The 18,891-nt window shown below is 40.4% G+C and overlaps 1 pseudogene; it reads left to right on the top strand.

Annotated features, from left to right (window-relative positions):
* LOC117465155 (zinc finger protein 420-like) overlaps nt 1–17,790 on the top strand; it is a 28,405-nt pseudogene extending 10,615 nt beyond the window's left edge.
* Nucleotides 17,791–18,891: the final 1,101 nt, after the last annotated feature.

The raw sequence follows: 18,891 nt of genomic DNA, 5'->3' as shown, positions 1-18,891 counted from the left end.
CGCACACCAAAGCATTTTCATTTTGGACTATAGGGGGCGCCAAAAACACCACCAATTTATAACTCGAGAACGGATGGAAGAATTTCTTTATATTCTTTTTTGTACACATACTCTGGGGGTGACTACAAACTGAGATTTAAAGTGTTGCAACAAATGCAGAATGTGGGCGTGGCCTATACATTTTTTTTAAATTGCGATAGCATAAAATGAGCCTCGGACACAACTTGGGACACACGTCACAGCCCACGACCTTTTCGAGAATGTAAAAATAAAAGTAATTTTTCAAAAAAGCTGCTCACTAGCGCCCCCTATTGTGTGGTAGTCACATATAGTTTCTCAGAACTTCACGAATGTTGACACAGACATTCCTCATGGAATTGCGGACATATTACTAATTAGCTTCCATTAGCCCCGCCCCCCAAGAAGTTGGCCATTTTGAAAAATGTGCATTTTTCATGCATTTTAAGCAAAAAAATAAATTTGATAGCTCAATCGTGTAGGTCAGGGGTGGGGAACCTCCGCTCCCCGGGCCGTATACGGCCCGCGTGACCATTTGGTACGGCCCTCGAGGTAATTTATAAACACACGCAAAAAAGAAAAATGTAATAAATCTAGACCGCAAAAAAATTAAACAAGCGAGTGCCACATGTCATCACGTGGTATATGTCTCGTCTGACAGGGGTGCAAATCTGACGGAGAGCACCAAAACGGCTCTGGGCCGGGACTTCACAAATTGCAGTACCCATAAGGAGCTGTACACATGCCGCAGTTTTTGCGTGGCTGTGTCTTAGTTGTAAGCCCAGTGGCGATCTGTTCATCTGTCATACTGATCATACAGTCAATAACTGTTATTAGCATCTGATTAGCTAGCTATGCTAATGAATATAAGAAGCTTTTTCTACTACCAGTGAGGTAAAGGCACATCTTTATATGATCATTATAGTTATATAAAAAATAAGAGAATAAAGTAAACGGGTATAAAATACTATATGACAGTAACAAAAAGTTGTTATTAATAAACAAGAATACAATTTGAAAGGGGAGTGATTTGTAAAATATCCATAAAGAAAAATAAATCTGCTTACAATTCTGTTTCATATGGAGGTTGAGAGATGTATCCATAGATCTCCTAATGTTGCTCTCAAAGTGCACCAGATTGATGCTTTTAACTTCAACATTTAAAAAAAAAAAAAATCTTCCCGGGAAAGCATGCCCCCGGACCCCCTAGAGGAGGTTAGGTCCCCCCCAACTGAAATCATGTTCATATTCTATCAGGGCTGTATGAAAAACATTGTCCTCGTGTAAAGAAAACAGTGAAACAAAAATATGCTGAAAAACCATGGATCACTAAGGGAATATTAAATGCATGTAAAACGAAAAATGAATTGTATAAAGACTTCTTAAAGAATGGATCAGTAGAGGCTGAACAAAAATACAAGACATACAAAAACAAACTAACAAAGATAATACGATGTAGCAAAATGGATCATTACAACACATTGGAGGATAACAAAAATAACATTAAAAACACATTGAATGTATTAAATACCATTATTAAAAAAGGAAATGGAAAGGCACAATACCCAAACAGTTTTCTGTCAAAAAACGATACAGTAATTTATGACATGACCTCAGTTGCCGAAGATTTCAATAAGTACTTTGTCAATGTTGGTCCTTGTCTAGCTGGTGAAATTCCAAATACTGGTTGTAGTGATGGTGTTGAAAGTAAAGATATATATGTGAAGGAAACTATATTCTTAAGAGGGACTGATGAAAATGAAATTATTGACACAGTTAAAAAACTTAAGAGTAAAAGGTCTAAAGACTGTCATGATATTGACATGTATACAGTTAAAAACATTATTGAATGTATAGCCAAACCACTAACTCACATCTGTAATCAGTCAATACAAACCGGTGTATTTCCAAATAAAATGAAAACTGCTAAAGTCATACCAATACATAAATCTGGAGATAAACATGTACTGTCAAACTATAGACCAATTTCATTGCTCTCATAGTTTTCTAAAATACTGGAAACAATCTACTAGACAAGACTAAATGACTTCATCACCAAACATAACATACTCTATGAACAACAATATGGTTTCAGAGCAAACAGAACTACATCATTTGCAGTTATAGAATGTATGGAACACATTACTAAGGCAATAGAAAATAAAGAATATGCAATAGGGATATTTCTGGACCTTAAGAAAGCATTTGACATGGTTGACCATGAATTATTAATTTAAAAACTACAGAGATATGGCATTAGAGGTGTTGCACTATCATGGCTATCCAGCTACCTACATAACAGGGAACAGTACGTTGAACTACAAAGCCATAAATCACAACTACTGCAGGTTACATGTGGGGTGCCTCAGGGCTCAGTCTTGGGGCCATTACTATTTATTCTGTATATTAATAATATATGTGAAGTATCAAAAATTATTAAAACCATTCTTTTTGCAGACGACACAAGTCTACTCTTCTGTGGGGACGATTTAGAACAGCTATTGGTCACAATGGAGAAGGAACTGAGCAGGATGAAGATCTGGTTTGACCAAAAATAAATTAACATTGAACGCAAGCAAAACCAAACTCATAATATTTGGGAATCGATCGACCAATACAGAGAAGAAACTCACTATAAATGGCGTCCAATTAGAAAGAGTATCGGAAATAAAATTCCTTGGAGTAATCATAGACAATAAATTAAGTTGGAAACCACATATAAGCTATATCAAAGCCAAAATATCCAAATCAATAGCAATTCTGAATAAAGCCAAATACCTAATTAATCAAGCTTCTTTGTTTATGCTGTACTGCTCCTTCATTCTTCCATACATGATGTATTGTGTGGAAGTTTGGGGGAACACATAAAACAAATACACATCCTATCTTCATCCTGCAAAAAAGAGCCATACGAGTTATACATAAAACTACGTACAGAGAACCAACAAATAAATTATTCATCAAACTAAAAACACTAAAACTACAAGACCTGGTTGACTATAAAACTATTCAAATTATGTTCAAAGCCGCAAATCAACAATTACCTCATAATATCTAGGGACTTTTCACACGGAGAGAAAGCGTGCAATGCACCAGTAGTTTACATTACAAGAAAACGGTCGTCGTCAGGAGTTTATTGTATTGCCCCAGGCTGCACAAATGGATTGTATACAAAGAAGGAAGAAGTACATTTCCATAGGCTGCCACTAAAGGATGAGAAGCTGCTCAAAGTCCAGTCTGGATGCCTGGTTCAATACAAAACATTGGATTTGAAGCCAGGATCTGTTCCCACAATATTCGATTTCTCAACGTATGCAGTCGGGAACACCGACCGTCCCAGCACGTCGGCCGCGCAAGACAATGACAGTGTCAACAAACGTGAAGTTCGAGCCACCAAACGAGTTGCTTCAGCTGCCGAGAGAGAGGTACATATTGCAGCACTACCAGATTACTAGCTCACACATGTATTTACTGACACAGTGTGACCTTATTAATTAACGCAATCGCGTCCAAACTAAATGGTAGCTATTATTATGACGCACAATAGAGAATTGGGGGTGTTCTATAGCTCAACTAATTAAACTGGCATACACACGCTCATCTGTCGAAAACAGCCCTAAAAAGGCTAGTATTGCTATTGATGGATGGTATTGCAGGACCCAGAGCGCACGGAGCACAGAGCGGACAGCAGATAACGGAATTGCAGTTGTATTGCTTATAGATTATCAGAACATTTCAAAGGGGACACAGCCCCATTGGATATTAACCTATGGATTAACTACATCATCGTTTTTATCGTTGTAATGCCATTGAAGACCAGTTTAGACCAGACAATGAGGAAGGTAAACCGTTAGCCTGGCGTATGTTAGTACCTAGCGCCACTTGTTTTGATGTACGTTTTTGTGGATAACCTCGCGAGTTTGTATCTTTCAGTGTTGAGGTGGGCACCGTTAGATTCTGTGTCTCCTTGCGATCATAAACGATGTGTTGGATGTGCGGCTAGGATAAGTAATAAGGGAGCTAGGAGTGATTTTCGGTGCAGTAATAGGTTAGCATTTTCGCTCGGGGCTAATTCAGAGGCTCACTGTTAGCATTGTGTTTTTTTAATTTTTTTATTCCGGATCGTATGCCACTCTATTCGACCGAATCGGTTCATAAGCATAGGCCATGGGATGCCTGGTAACTGTAGATGCTTCCACATCAATGTCATCTCCCGACGAATAGTCAAATTCATCGTTCAAAACGTCGATCTCATTGCAAAATTCCTCCATCGCTGCCATATCTGCTACGTTGTGTTGACTTCAGGTGGAGCGAAAACACAGCCAGTGACGTCACCATTTGGGACTCCCCTAATGGCTGTGGCCTGGTCCCGGAATTCCCCACCCGGCCAGCGGATAATTAATTTTCTTTTGGCGAGTAATATCATATACAATAAATATTACGATCAATATCCATTGTAAAATGAATAAACTACCGGAATATTATAACTGTAATTGGTGTTTCCTTTCCCCTTTAACATTTATGCTGCCCCAGAACACCTCATTGGAGATTTTTCTTTTTCCATTTTTTCCCTCCGGGGCATACTGACGTAACGAAGTCCAAATGGACCAATCCACGGAGCTCCACACACACACACACACACACACACACACACACACACACACACACACACACACACACACACACACACACACACACACACACACACACACACACACACACACACACACACACACACACACACACACACACACACACACACACACACACACACACACAACCTTATCTTTTCTCAGCCGCGGTGCTGCGCGGAGCTCCGTACACGAACACACTCAGAGCAACCAGGGAACGACACCACCAGTAATCCAGCTCACACTGTCTGCTCCTCGAGCCTCAAAGGGCGGAGCAGCGAGCCCCGCAACGTCCCGCCAACACGGCACCCAGACCCCACGCAGCATTCTCATCTGTTTGTCATTACTGGTGTCATTTTCTGGTTGCCATTGACGCCATTGAAAAACATAATCACTGATGTTCAGCTGTAACGGTGGACTCATCAGAACAGATTGGGCGAGCTGACCAATCAGAGCACACTGGGCTCATAGGGAGGGGGGGGCAGAAGCTCCAACAAGGTGTGTAGGACAGAGAGTGAATACACATACTATACAGAGATGCTGTATGAGAAACCAATGTGATTTTGGAACATTGAACAATGTAAATCTATTCTAGTAGACCTCAACAATGGAATTATGATCAGTAGAAATGGCCATGACATGGGACCTTTAACCTGTTAAGCCCGAGAGACCCCGGTACTGGGGCACTGCCGCAACATCTTGCAGGAAACAGTGTCTGAAGGCATGTTCATTTAATAAACTATGAATGTTTTATATCCATGTAACGGGTAGAAACTCATCTAACTGATCATTTAAAAAAAAAAAAATCCAAAAAAAACCCCACAATGCTAACGCTGAGCCTCTGAATTAGCAACGAGCGAAAAATGCTAACAGATGACTGCACCGAAATGCACTCACAAAACCTTATTATTTATCTTTGGTGCACATCCAACACGTCTTTTCACATCGTGAGGTGACACAGAATCGAAGGGTACCCTTATTATCACTCAATTATATGAACTCACGGAGGTAATAACAAGAACAGACATCAAAACATATGGCGCTAGCTAGCTAAAAATGCTAACATGGCTCACATGTGTCATAGTCTGGTCAGTCTTCAATGGCATTAAAACGATAAACCGCTGCTGAAGTTAATCCATAAATTAATCCAATGTGTCTGTGTCCCTTTGAAATGATTTCTGATAATCCATGAGCAATAAATCTGCTTTTCGGTTTCCAGATGTCAGAGCTAGAGCTCTATAGCTTCACTCTCATGCAAAACTGCGTCCGCAAAGCCCCCACCTTTTTGTTTTACCATGTGTGTGAGTGGGGAGATTCCCCTTCGATTCTATTGGCTCTAACGGTCAGAAAGAGATGTCAATCACCAACATCGACCAATGGGTTCCAGAGAAACGGTAAAACCCCCATTTCAGGTCAAATGTCACTTGTTTTACATCAATCTTAATACAGGTACTTATTATATGTTGTACTTTGGATTCCTAAAGCTTTTAGTCTACCTTACCATCATCCAAGGGTAGTTTTCACTATAAGTACAAAATTATTTTTGGACGGACACTATAATTTACAGTTTTTTACTATGTTCAATCTGAATTTTCTTTAAAATAAAAACATCTATATTGATTCTGACTCTTCTACATCCAACTAACATTAATTTAACCCTTTTAGAAGGGAAGATATGGTCATTTTCGAGCCTGAGAATTGAAAAACAGGCTTAGGGCTAAACTGGTTAAGATTGTCTGCTCCTTGAGCCCTATGTGGGCTATAATCTGAGGTGCTGTTAACTTGCGGTTTCTGAGGCTGGTAACTCTGATGTATCGATCCTCTGCAGCAGAGGTAACTCTTGCTCTTCCTTTCCCGGGGGGTCCTCATGAGAGCCAGTCTCATCATAGCATTCGATGGTTTTTGCGACTGCACTTGAGGATACATTCAAAGTTCTTGACATTTTCCGGATCGACTGGCCTTCATTTCTTAAAGTGATGATGGACGGTCGTTTCTCTTTACTGGGTTGAGTTGTTCTTGCTATAATATGGATTACAACAGCAGTCAAATAGGGCTTTCCACTGTGAACTAACTCTACCTCTGCACAACACAACTGATGGTCTCAAACACATTAAGAATGCAAGTCATTCCACGCATTGACTCTTGACAAGGCATGCGTGTTAATTGAAAACCATTCCAGGTGTCTACCTCATGAAGCTGACTGAGAGAAGCCAAGAGTGTGCACAGCTGTCATCAAGGCAAAATGGGGCTACTTTGAAGAATCTAAAATAAAAATCATGTTCTTGATTTTTTAACACTTTTTTGTTAGATAATTCCATATGTGTTATTTCATAGTTTTGATGTCTTCAATATTAATCTACAAAGTAGAAACTAATTAAAATAAACAAAACACATTGAATGAGAAGATGTGTCCAAACTTTTGACAGGTACTGTATTTAAAAAAACACATCTGAATATTTAGCAGGTTCCCTCATCTATAATCATGTATACAAGCGCAACTTTGAACATGTTCAGCAGTAAAATGCAACATACAAAATAATCAAGAAACATCATAAATTAAACACTGACGGGGAATACTGCTCCATCATTACTTTTACATAAGGAGGTGCCGTAAATGGTTCCGATGATACTTGCATACTTTTACTTTAAATAAGGTTTGAATGCCGGATTTTAATTTGTAACGGAGTATTTTCATTATATACTGTAGGCGTAGTGTATCTGTGAACGATCCCAAATACAATTCATTGTTTACATTGCGGCTAGTGCTAAACCCTTTTTCATTTATAACTGGAAGTGGAAAGGCGTTGGGCTACATGAGGTGAATTGAGCCAACAAAAATACACAATAGGTGGGACTAAGAAAGATAATGTGAAAGTATAAAAACAAAGGCATTGATTAGGGCTGCAAAATGTCTCCCATTGTAATGGTGATTAGATTTTTAAATGCTAACACTTAACAGTTTGTTCTGATTGTGTGTTTCCTGTTTCCTGCAGATGCCCAGCAGCTGGTGGTGGTTAAAGAAGAGCTTCTCCCTGACCAGCAGGAGTGGAGCACCAGTCTGGACCAGGAGGACCCAGAGCCCCCCCCCCACACATTAAGCAGGAACAAGAGGAACTCAGGATCAGTCAGGAGGGAGAGCAGCTTCAGGAGCTGGAGGAGGCTGATATCACCAAGTCCACTTTCACTCCTGACCCTGTGAAGAGTGAAGACGATGAAGAGAAACCTCAGTCCTCACAGCCTCGTCAAAGAAAAACTGAACACATGGAAACAGAAGCTGATGGAGATGACTGTCAAGGACTAGAACCAGCAAGGAACTCAAATCCAGAGAGCAGTTTACAACCAAAGACTGAGGACGACACTGAAGACTCTTCTGAACCTGACACTGGAGACTTTTCTGAACCTGACACTGGAGACTCTTCTGAACCTGACACTGAAGACAGTGCTGATTGGAAAGAGACCAGAGAACCTGCATCAGGCTCAAACTCACTGAAAAATAGACATGAATCTGTCAGTGATCCACAAGGCAGTGCTGTAAATAAACCATTCAGATGCTCAGTCTGTAAAAAGGCTTTTTCACAGCGTAGAAATGTAAAGGAACACATGAGAATTCACACAGGAGAGAAGCCACACAGCTGCTCAGTCTGTAAGAAAGCTTTTTCACGGAGTGATCATTTAAAGACACACATGAGAATCCACACAGGAGAGAAACCACACAGCTGCTCAGTCTGTAAGAAAACTTTTTCACATAGTGGAAGTTTAAAAGACCACATGAGAGTCCACACAGGAGAGAAACCACACAGCTGCTCAGTCTGTAAGAAAGCTTTTTCACAGAGTGGACATTTAAAGGACCACATGAGAATCCACACGGGAGAGAAAGCACACAGCTGCTCAGTCTGTAAAAAAACGTTTTCATGGAGTGGAAATTTAAACACACACATGAGAGTCCACACAGGAGAGAAACCACACAGCTGCTCAGTCTGTAAGAAAGCTTTTTCACATAGTGGAAGTTTAAACGAACACATGAGAGTCCACACAGGAGACTCTCATCTCTCAAGGACCTGAGGAAGGTTGCAGTGGCCTCTCTCCTTCTCCTCTGGCTGCATGTGTGCAGCATGTCTCTGTCTCTGTTTGAGGCCTGTATATTTGTGAATTGTTAGGCGTTGTGTTCCTGTATACTTTGGTACCTTAGTTTACTTTAAAAGTTGGCTGGTGAGCCCGTTTTCTTTTTGTCCATTAAAACCTCAATTTGTGGCTTCAGAGATCAGCTTCCTCTTCTTTTTCTCTCGCCTGGTCATTTTAAATGTGTGTTACTTCCCTTTGGTTCTCCTAGCCCAGTAGGGAACGTAACAGCGGGGCTTAGAAAGAAATGCTCATAACTCATCAACAACGTATCCAAACATCACATATTTTGATGGATAGGTTCAGTCTGTCTTGGGGAACACGCACACCAAAGCATTTTCATTTTGGACTATAGGGGGCGCCAAAAACACCACCAATTTATAACTCGAGAATGGATGGAAGAATTTCTTTATTTTTTTTTGTACACATACTCTGGGGGTGACTACAAACTGAGATTTAAAGTGTTGCAACAAATGCAGAATGTGGGCGTGGCCTATACATTTTTTTTAAATTGCGATAGCATAAAATGAGCCTCGGACACAACTTGGGACACACGTCACAGCCCACGACCTTTTCGAGAATGTAAAAATAAAAGTAATTTTTCAAAAAAGCTGCTCACTAGCGCCCCCTATTGTGTGGTAGTCACATATAGTTTCTCAGAACTTCACGAATGTTGACACAGACATTCCTCATGGAATTGCGGACATATTACTAATTAGCTTCCATTAGCCCCGCCCCCCAAGAAGTTGGCCATTTTGAAAAATGTGCATTTTTCATGCATTTTAAGCAAAAAAATAAATTTGATAGCTCAATCGTGTAGGTCAGGGGTGGGGAACCTCCGCTCCCCGGGCCGTATACGGCCCGCGAGACCATTTGGTACGGCCCTCGAGGTAATTTAAAAACACACGCAAAAAAGAAAAATGTAATAAATCTAGACCGCAAAAAAATTAAACAAGCGAGTGCCACGTGTCATCACGTGGTATATGTCTCGTCTGACAGGGGTGCAAATCTGACGGAGAGCACCAAAACGGCTCTGGGCCGGGACTTCACAAATTGCAGTACCCATAAGGAGCTGTACACATGCCGCAGTTTTTGCGTGGCTGTGTCTTAGTTGTAAGCCCAGTGGCGATCTGTTCATCTGTCATACTGATCATACAGTCAATAACTGTTATTAGCATCTGATTAGCTAGCTATGCTAATGAATATAAGAAGCTTTTTCTACTACCAGTGAGGTAAAGGCACATCTTTATATGATCATTATAGTTATATAAAAAATAAGAGAATAAAGTAAACAGGTATAAAATACTATATGACAGTAGCAAAAAGTTGTTATTAATAAACAAGAATACAATTTGAAAGGGGAGTGATTTGTAAAATATCCATAAAGAAAAATAAATCTGCTTACAATTCTGTTTCATATGGAGGTTGAGAGATGTATCCATAGATCTCCTAATGTTGCTCTCAAAGTGCACCAGATTGATGCTTTTAACTTCAACATTTAAAAAAAAAAAAATCTTCCCGGGAAAGCATGCCCCCGGACCCCCTAGAGGAGGTTAGGTCCCCCCCAACTGAAATCATGTTCATATTCTATCAGGGCTGTATGAAAAACATTGTCCTCGTGTAAAGAAAACAGTGAAACAAAAATATGCTGAAAAACCATGGATCACTAAGGGAATATTAAATGCATGTAAAACGAAAAATGAATTGTATAAAGACTTCTTAAAGAATGGATCAGTAGAGGCTGAACAAAAATACAAGACATACAAAAACAAACTAACAAAGATAATACGATGTAGCAAAATGGATCATTACAACACATTGGAGGATAACAAAAACAACATTAAAAACACATTGAATGTATTAAATACCATTATTAAAAAAGGAAATGGAAAGGCACAATACCCAAACAGTTTTCTGTCAAAAAACGATACAGTAATTTATGACATGACCTCAGTTGCCGAAGATTTCAATAAGTACTTTGTCAATGTTGGTCCTTGTCTAGCTGGTGAAATTCCAAATACTGGTTGTAGTGATGGTGTTGAAAGTAAAGATATATATGTGAAGGAAACTATATTCTTAAGAGGGACTGATGAAAATGAAATTATTGACACAGTTAAAAAACGTAAGAGTAAAAGGTCTAAAGACTGTCATGATATTGACATGTATACAGTTAAAAACATTATTGAATGTATAGCCAAACCACTAACTCACATCTGTAATCAGTCAATACAAACCGGTGTATTTCCAAATAAAATGAAAACTGCTAAAGTCATACCAATACATAAATCTGGAGATAAACATGTACTGTCAAACTATAGACCAATTTCATTGCTCTCATAGTTTTCTAAAATACTGGAAACAATCTACTAGACAAGACTAAATGACTTCATCACCAAACATAACATACTCTATGAACAACAATATGGTTTCAGAGCAAACAGAACTACATCATTTGCAGTTATAGAATGTATGGAACACATTACTAAGGCAATAGAAAATAAAGAATATGCAATAGGGATATTTCTGGACCTTAAGAAAGCATTTGACATGGTTGACCATGAATTATTAATTTAAAAACTACAGAGATATTGGCATTAGAGGTGTTGCACTATCATGGCTATCCAGCTACCTACATAACAGGGAACAGTACGTTGAACTACAAAGCCATAAATCACAACTACTGCAGGGGGTTACATGTGGGGTGCCTCAGGGCTCAGTCCTGGGGCCATTACTATTTATTCTGTATATTAATAATATATGTGAAAGTATCAAAAATTATTAAAACCATTCTTTTTGCAGACGACACAAGTCTACTCTTCTGTGGGGACGATTTAGAACAGCTATTGGTCACAATGGAGAAGGAACTGAGCAGGATGAAGATCTGGTTTGACCAAAAATAAATTAACATTGAACGCAAGCAAAACCAAACTCATAATATTTGGGAATCGATCGACCAATACAGAGAAGAAACTCACTATAAATGGCGTCCAATTAGAAAGAGTATCGGAAATAAAATTCCTTGGAGTAATCATAGACAATAAATTAAGTTGGAAACCACATATAAGCTATATCAAAGCCAAAATATCCAAATCAATAGAAATTCTGAATAAAGCCAAATACCTAATTAATCAAGCTTCTTTGTTTATGCTGTACTGCTCCTTCATTCTTCCATACATGATGTATTGTGTGGAAGTTTGGGGGAACACATAAAACAAATACACATCCTATCTTCATCCTGCAAAAAAGAGCCATACGAGTTATACATAAAACTACGTACAGAGAACCAACAAATAAATTATTCATCAAACTAAAAACACTAAAACTACAAGACCTGGTTGACTATAAAACTATTCAAATTATGTTCAAAAGCCGCAAATCAACAATTACCTCATAATATCTAGGGACTTTTCACACGGGAGAAAGCGTGCAATGCACCAGTAGTTTACATTACAAGAAAACGGTCGTCGTCAGGAGTTTATTGTATTGCCCAGGCTGCACAAATGGATTGTATACAAAGAAGGAAGAAGTACATTTCCATAGGCTGCCACTAAAGGATGAGAAGCTGCTCAAAGTCCAGTCTGGATGCCTGGTTCAATACAAAACATTGGATTTGAAGCCAGGATCTGTTCCCACAATATTCGATTTCTCAACGTATGCAGTCGGGAACACCGACCGTCCCAGCACGTCGGCCGCGCAAGACAATGACAGTGTCAACAAACGTGAAGTTCGAGCCACCAAACGAGTTGCTTCAGCTGCCGAGAGAGAGGTACATATTGCAGCACACTACCAGATTACTAGCTCACACATGTATTTACTGACACAGTGTGACCTTATTAATTAACGCAATCGCGTCCAAACTAAATGGTAGCTATTATTATGACGCACAATAGAGAATTGGGGGTGTTCTATAGCTCAACTAATTAAACTGGCATACACACGCTCATCTGTCGAAAACAGCCCTAAAAAGGCTAGTATTGATGATGGATGGTATTGCAGGACCCAGAGCGCACGGAGCACAGAGCGGACAGCAGATAACGGAATTGCAGTTGTATTGCTTATAGATTATCAGAACATTTCAAAGGGGACACAGCCCCATTGGATATTAACCTATGGATTAACTACATCATCGTTTTTATCGTTGTAATGCCATTGAAGACCAGTTTAGACCAGACAATGAGGAAGGTAAGCCGTTAGCCTGGCGTATGTTAGTACCTAGCGCCACTTGTTTTGATGTACGTTTTTGTGGATAACCTCGCGAGTTTGTATCTTTCAGTGTTGAGGTGGGCACCGTTAGATTCTGTGTCTCCTTGCGATCATAAACGATGTGTTGGATGTGCGGCTAGGATAAGTAATAAGGGAGCTAGGAGTGATTTTCGGTGCAGTAATAGGTTAGCATTTTCGCTCGGGGCTAATTCAGAGGCTCACTGTTAGCATTGTGTTTTTTTATTTTTTATTCCGGATCGTATGCCACTCTATTCGACCGAATCGGTTCATAAGCATAGGCCATGGGATGCCTGGTAACTGTAGATGCTTCCACATCAATGTCATCTCCCGACGAATAGTCAAATTCATCGTTCAAAACGTCGATCTCATTGCAAAATTCCTCCATCGCTGCCATATCTGCTACGTTGTGTTGACTTCAGGTGGAGCGAAAACACAGCCAGTGACGTCACCATTTGGGACTCCCTAATGGCGGGCCTGGTCCCGGAATTCCCCACCCGGCCGCGGATAATTAATTTTCTTTTGGCGAGTAATATCATACACATAAATATTACGATCAATATCCATTGTAAAATGAATAAACTACCGGAATATTATAACTGTAATTGGTGTTTCCTTTCCCCTTTAACATTTATGCTGCCCCAGAACACCTCATTGGAGATTTTTCTTTTTCCATTTTTTCCCTCCGGGGCATACTGACGTAACGAAGTCCAAATGGACCAATCCACGGAGCTCCACACAACCACACACACACACACACACACACACACACACACACACACACACACACAAACACCACACACCACACACACACACACACCACACACACACACACACACACACACCCACACACACACACACACACACACACAACACACACACACACACACACACACACCACACAACCTTATCTTTCTCAGCCGCGGTGCTGCGCGAGCTCCGTACACGAACACACTCAGAGCAACCAGGAACGACACCACCAGTAATCCAGCTCACACTGTCTGCTCCTCGAGCCTCAAAGGGCGGAGCAGCGAGCCCCGCAACGTCCCGCCAACACGGCACCCACCCCCCACGCAGCATTCTCATCTGTTTGTCATTACTGGTGTCATTTTCTGGTTGCCATTGACGCCATTGAAAAACATAATCACTGATGTTCAGCTGTAACGGTGGACTCATCAGAACAGATTGGGCGAGCTGACCAATCAGAGCACACTGGGCTCATAGGGAGGGGGGGGCAGAAGCTCCAACAAGGTGTGTAGGACAGAGAGTGAATACACATACTATACAGAGATGCTGTATGAGAAACCAATGTGATTTTGGAACATTGAACAATGTAAATCTATTCTAGTAGACCTCAACAATGGAATTATGATCAGTAGAAATGGCCATGACATGGGACCTTTAACCTGTTAAGCCCGAGAGACCCCGGTACTGGGGCACTGCCGCAACATCTTGCAGGAAACAGTGTCTGAAGGCATGTTCATTTAATAACTATGAATGTTTTATATCCATGTAACGGGTAGAAACTCATCTAACTGATCATTTAAAAAAAAAAAATCCAAAAAAACCCCACAATGCTAACGCTGAGCCTCTGAATTAGCAACGAGCGAAAAATGCTAACAGATGACTGCACCGAAATGCACTCACAAAACCTTATTATTTATCTTTGGTGCACATCCAACACGTCTTTTCACATCGTGAGGTGACACAGAATCGAAGGGTACCCTTATTATCACTCAATTATATGAACTCACGGAGGTAATAACAAAACAGACATCAAAACATATGGCGCTAGCTAGCTAAAAATGCTAACATGGCTCACATGTGTCATAGTCTGGTCAGTCTTCAATGGCATTAAAACGATAAACCGCTGCTGAAGTTAATCCATAAATTAATCCAATGTGTCTGTGTCCCTTTGAAATGATTTCTGATAATCCATGAGCAATAAATCTGCTTTTCGGTTTCCAGATGTCAGAGCTAGAGCTCTATAGCTTCACTCTCATGCAAAACTGCGTCCGCAAAGCCCCCACCTTTTTGTTTTACCATGTGTGTGAGTGGGGAGATTCCCCTTCGATTCTATTGGCTCTAACGGTCAGAAAGAGATGTCAATCACCAATCGACCAATGGGTTCCAGAGAAACGGTAAAACCCCCATTTCAGGTCAAATGTCACTTGTTTTACATCAATCTTGATACAGGTACTTATTATATGTTGTACTTTGGATTCCTAAAGCTTTTAGTCTACCTTACCATCATCCAAGGGTAGTTTTCACTATAAGTACAAAATTATTTTTGGACGGACACTATAATTTACAGTTTTTTACTATGTTCAATCTGAATTTTCTTTAAAATAAAAACATCTATATTGATTCTGACTCTTCTACATCCAACTAACATTAATTTAACCCTTTTAGAAGGGAAGATATGGTCATTTTCGAGCCTGAGAATTGAAAAACAGGCTTAGGGCTAAACTGGTTAAGATTGTCTGCTCCTTGAGCCCTATGTGGGCTATAATCTGAGGTGCTGTTAACTTGCGGTTTCTGAGGCTGGTAACTCTGATGTATCGATCCTCTGCGCAGAGGTAACTCTTGCTCTTCCTTTCCCGGGGGGTCCTCATGAGAGCCAGTCTCATCATAGCATTCGATGGTTTTTGCGACTGCACTTGAGGATACATCAAAGTTCTTGACATTTTCCGGATCGACTGGCCTTCATTTCTTAAAGTGATGATGGACGGTCGTTTCTCTTTACTGGGTTGAGTTGTTCTTGCTATAATATGGATTACAACAGCAGTCAAATAGGGCTTTCCACTGTGAACTAACTCTACCTCTGCACAACACAACTGATGGTCTCAAACACATTAAGAATGCAAGTCATTCCACGCATTGACTCTTGACAAGGCATGCGTGTTAATTGAAAACCATTCCAGGTGTCTACCTCATGAAGCTGACTGAGAGAAGCCAAGAGTGTGCACAGCTGTCATCAAGGCAAAATGGGGCTACTTTGAAGAATCTAAAATAAAAATCATGTTCTTGATTTTTTAACACTTTTTTGTTAGATAATTCCATATGTGTTATTTCATAGTTTGATGTCTTCAATATTAATCTACAAAGTAGAAACTAATTAAAATAAACAAAACACATTGAATGAGAAGATGTGTCCAAACTTTTGACAGGTACTGTATTTAAAAAAACACATCTGAATATTTAGCAGGTTCCCTCATCTATAATCATGTATACAAGCGCAACTTTGAACATGTTCAGCAGTAAAATGCAACATACAAAATAATCAAGAAACATCATAAATTAAACACTGACGGGGAATACTGCTCCATCATTACTTTTACATAAGGAGGTGCCGTAAATGGTTCCGATGATACTTGCATACTTTTATTTAAATAAGGTTTGAATGCCGGATTTTAATTTGTAACGGAGTATTTTCATTATATACTGTAGGCGTAGTGCATCTGTGAACGATCCCAAATACAATTCATTGTTTACATTGCGGCTAGTGCTAAACCCTTTTTCATTTATAACTGGAAGTGGAAAGGCGTTGGGCTACATGAGGTGAATTGAGCCAACAAAAATACACAATAGGTGGGACTAAGAAAGATAATGTGAAAGTATAAAAAACAAGGCATTGATTAGGGCTGCAAAATGTCTCCCATTGTAATGGTGATTAGATTTTAAATGCTAACACTTAACAGTTTGTTCTGATGTGTGTTTCCTGTTTCCTGCAGATGCCCAGCAGCTGGTGGTGGTTAAAGAAGAGCTTCTTCCCTGACCAGCAGGAGTGGAGCACCAGTCTGGACCAGGAGGACCCAGAGCCCCCCCCCACACATTAAGCAGGAACAGAGGAACTCAGGATCAGTCAGGAGGGAGAGCAGCTTCAGGAGCTGGAGGAGGCTGATATCACCAAGTCCACTTTCACTCCTGACCCTGTGAAGAGTGAAGACGATGAAGAGAAACCTCAGTCCTCACAGCCTCGTCAAAGAAAAACTGAACACATGGAAACAGAAGCTGATGGAGATGACTGTCAAGGACTAGAACCAGCAAGGAACTCAGATCCAGAGAGCAGTTTACAACCAAAGACTGAGGACGACACTGAAGACTCTTCTGAACCTGACACTGGAGACTTTTCTGAACCTGACACTGGAGACTCTTCTGAACCTGACACTGAAGACAGTGCTGATTGGAAAGAGACCAGAGAACCTGCATCAGGCTCAAACTCACTGAAAAATAGACATGAATCTGTCAGTGATCCACAAGGCAGTGCTGTAAATAAACCATTCAGATGCTCAGTCTGTAAAAAGGCTTTTTCACAGCGTAGAAATGTAAAGGAACACATGAGAATTCACACAGGAGAGAAGCCACACAGCTGCTCAGTCTGTAAGAAAGCTTTTTCACGGAGTGATCATTTAAAGACACACATGAGAATCCACACAGGAGAGAAACCACACAGCTGCTCAGTCTGTAAGAAAACTTTTCACATAGTGGAAGTTTAAAAGACCACATGAGAGTCCACACAGGAGAGAAACCACACAGCTGCTCAGTCTGTAAGAAAGCTTTTTCACAGAGTGGACATTTAAAGGACCACATGAGAATCCACACGGGAGAGAAAGCACACAGCTGCTCAGTCTGTAAAAAAAACGTTTTCATGGAGTGGAAATTTAAACACACACATGAGAGTCCACACAGGAGAGAAACCACACAGCTGCTCAGTCTGTAAGAAAGCTTTTTCACATAGTGGAAGTTTAAAGAACACATGAGAGTCCACACAGGAGACTCTCATCTCTCAAGGACCTGAGGAAGGTTGCAGTGGCCTCTCTCCTTCTCCTCTGGCTGCAGTGTGCAGCATGTCTCTGTCTCTGTTTGAGGCCTGTATATTTGGAATGTTAGGCGTTGTGTTCCTGTATACTTTGGTACCTTAGTTTACTTTAAAAGTTGGCTGGTGAGCCCAGGGTTTCCCACACATAGACTATACTTGGGCGGGCCGCCCAGGTATATTAACGGCCGCCCAGGTATATTTCGCGACCCATTTAGGTTTTGTTTTTTTTATAATTGTTTTATAATTTTCTTTTGTATTCGTCCGTGACCACGACGCCATCTGCGATCGATTAACTTGTGGACAATGATCCCTCGCTCCCTTGCACTGATCTCGCCTCCTTCTGGCCTGTTAAGTGGCCTGCCTCACACAGGGTGACTGGCTGTCCACATGATGTGGCCTGCCGACATGGCCACTGTCATACAGATCATAAATCAAAGCCCTTGATTGGTCTGTGTGTCATTCAAGCTCGGGATAAGCTCAGCTCAGGTGAGGTAAAGGACTCTCTGAGTGTTTAGATAGTTAACTTAGTCTAAGTTCTCAGTGGGTCTCAAACGGTGTGGTCACCAGTTATGTAAACACATATTAAGGTGAAAAAAGGTAAGATACACTTTTAAAACTTGTTGAGAGAAAACTAGTCTTTGCCGCTGCCTCAAAGAGGAGCAGGGGGAGAGGAGGGAGACAGGAGAGGCTGATTCAGGAGCACAGACACACTCACAACTATAAATGAACCAAAAATAAATTAATAAACAAGTTTCAATTTTTTTTCATATTGGAAATGGTACGTTATTCGTTATGGCCATGATTTTATGATTATTGAAATGCAGTGGCGTGCACAGACATTTATAGGGGCAGGTGCTCAAGAGAAAAAAAAGGGCACCTTCTGAGTTGTCGTGGCGGTCGCGCCGAAATTGTGCGCTCCGAAATTGTGCGCAAAAATTTGCCGGATAATGGCGGATTTTGTTAGTTACTTTTCGGTTTTTGGTTACTTTATTTCGGTGTTAGGGTTAAGTTAGGGTTATGTTATTTAATTCTTATTTTTGCCTGATTTTACTGATTTATTATCAACATTTTTATTATTTT

This window comes from Pseudochaenichthys georgianus, chromosome 19 (genome assembly GCF_902827115.2).
Source record: "Pseudochaenichthys georgianus chromosome 19, fPseGeo1.2, whole genome shotgun sequence".
Taxonomy (NCBI): Eukaryota; Metazoa; Chordata; class Actinopteri; order Perciformes; family Channichthyidae; genus Pseudochaenichthys; species Pseudochaenichthys georgianus.
The sequence above is the reverse complement of the archived record's forward strand: the minus strand, read 5'-3'. Positions and strand labels throughout refer to the sequence as shown.